Source organism: Rutilus rutilus (assembly GCF_951802725.1).
Source record: "Rutilus rutilus genome assembly, chromosome: 16".
In the NCBI taxonomy this organism is placed as follows: Eukaryota; Metazoa; Chordata; class Actinopteri; order Cypriniformes; family Leuciscidae; genus Rutilus; species Rutilus rutilus.
Window position 1 is genome coordinate 21,712,922 of NC_140224.1, and position 2,221 is coordinate 21,715,142.

The 2,221-nt window shown below is 36.3% G+C and overlaps 1 long non-coding RNA gene across 2 annotated transcripts; it reads left to right on the forward strand.

Annotated features, from left to right (window-relative positions):
- The first annotated feature begins 639 nt into the window (after positions 1 to 639).
- LOC311306058 lies at positions 640 to 1,728 on the forward strand. Of its 2 annotated transcripts, XR_014630124.1 has the most exons (5): positions 640 to 827; positions 1,003 to 1,067; positions 1,168 to 1,227; positions 1,311 to 1,408; positions 1,659 to 1,728. It is a non-coding gene; the product is annotated as an uncharacterized lncRNA (long non-coding RNA). The 2 variants fall into 2 exon arrangements; XR_014630125.1 differs by lacking the exon at positions 640 to 827 and having other exon boundaries at positions 849 to 1,067.
- Positions 1,729 to 2,221: the final 493 nt, after the last annotated feature.

The window sequence follows — 2,221 nt, forward strand, 5'->3', positions numbered from 1 at the left end:
GTAACTGCCTCTCTGGCTGGCACCATTCCACCATGCTTTTTATTTCCTAATTTTTGCCTTACACCGCGTGTCTACAACGCTATAATAGCCAGAGGCTGTCTATATTGGACACATTGAAGCGACCGGACCTTTAAATGCAAACCTGTTTATCCCTTGTAAGAACTAGCGCGAGTGCTTGGACTCGTATCGGACTGCGTCTGAAATATAACGGCCGCGGCGCATCACTACACTGTCTGGGATTTGTCGTGTCGCGTCAGACAGACATCCAGTGTAGGTAATGGGGTCTGTCTTTTGTTGGATCGCGACGTTCGTGTCTGGCCCGGGGAAGAGACGGAATTCACTTCACCGAGAGAGAGATCAGCAAGCAAGGTAAAAAAAAAAAACGAAAAAAAAAAAACATTCTGTGTATGTTGACCATAGACTGGGTGTTGACAGGATTGTGCCCAGTTTAACGTATGTTCGTTAACGTTAGCCTAACGTTACTCGTCGTCAACATGGCGGTAACGAACTTTACCATGGTAAACTGAGCTAACGTTTCATTTTACACACTTTGTTAGATTATTGAATTTTCGAGTTAAAATATGCCAACGAGCAACGCGTTTACATTAACAATAAATGTGAATAAACCTGTGAAATTCTGTTTATAGCCTAATGTTGGCCTATTGATGAGAACCTTTATAGTTTTAGCATTAGTTTGCAAACTATACCATATTATAGTTTTTTTTTTTTTTTTATGGAATTAAATATTTACTTCCATTTTTGTGTTTAAATGCAAAGTTCTGCAACAAAGCGCCAATTCGCGCCAGTGACTTAGCAAGATTCCAGAGGTAGGCCAGCCCATTTGTGATATATTTTGAGATAAGTTTGCTGAAATGATTAGCATACACTATGTGAAAATTGCTTTTAGTAGGTAGCTTACAATATCTTATAAAATCTCTATAAAATTGGCTAACTTTATATCAAATAAGTGACCTTTGCATTATGTCTAACTTTATTACACAGCAAATGAACCAATCAGAAGATGGACCATTGTCTTTGTTCAGTCTCACCAGATTAAATGTATCCAGGTAAGCACTGCAGTAAAACTCTCACTAATTCATTCAGACCAAATCTAGCATTCTAAACAACTTAAGTTTATATTTTTGCATTATTTTTATATTTTATTAGCCAGAAGACTCTACCATTGCAGTTCCACCTGACTAGGAAGGTCCTAATATCAGCGCACAGGTGGGTTAACTACTGTAGGAAGGAGAACAATCATCACACAGAGATTTCTTGCATGTATCTTACTGTGTATTTGTCTCAAACAGGTACTCCTTCACTGCAGACAAGCTGAAATGGGCTAAAATCATCTATTTCAGTCGTTCTTTCTATGGATCTCAGCATTTTTGGACAGAATTTAGGATTTGTAAGTATTAAAATTTAATCTGGCATAATTTAATTTAGTTCTTTTGTATGCTATTTATTGACAAAAGCTGTTTACAAATATATATTCTTAAGTTTTTGTGAAAATAATAATACAAATTAACAAAAAAGGAGGTTAAAAATAATGTGACACTAATATTCTCTCTCTCTCTCTCTCTCTCTCTCTCTCTCTCTCTCTCTCTCTCTCTCTCTCTCTCTCTCTCTCTCTCTCTCTCTCTCTCTCTCTCTCATAGTTTTGGAACCGGGATCTCCTCTGAAGGACTGAGTACGTTTGTGTTTGTGGGCACGCATGCAGACCAGGGAACACTCTGATGTTGTCAGTCAAGTTCTGAACAGGAACCAATCTTTGGAGAAGTTCATTTATTCACAAAGGTGGACAAAAACATTGTGTTGGCTTTTTAAAGATTATTTTGATGATGACTTTTACTCCTATGCTGTAGAAAAGATGGAGTAGACAGTCAGACATTGATAATAATAAGAAATGTTTCTTGAGCATCAAAGAGACTTCTTTCAAAAACATTACGACACTTAAATACTTATTTTGGCCACCAGTGTACATGAATCCAACACATTTTTGGAAATAAGTGAAATTATTTTGAAGGTGGGGTTATGTGTCATGTATTGTGAAAAGAACTGTGTTTTGTCCTGTTTTGGACATTTCCTTTTTGAATGCTTAAAAATGTATTTATATTCTGCAGTTTTATGAATGTAATGGTTGATATTTCATTATAATACTTGTATAAGCTAAACAACCAATGACTCTACATTCATTTAGTCAAATGCTAATGTTTTGTTT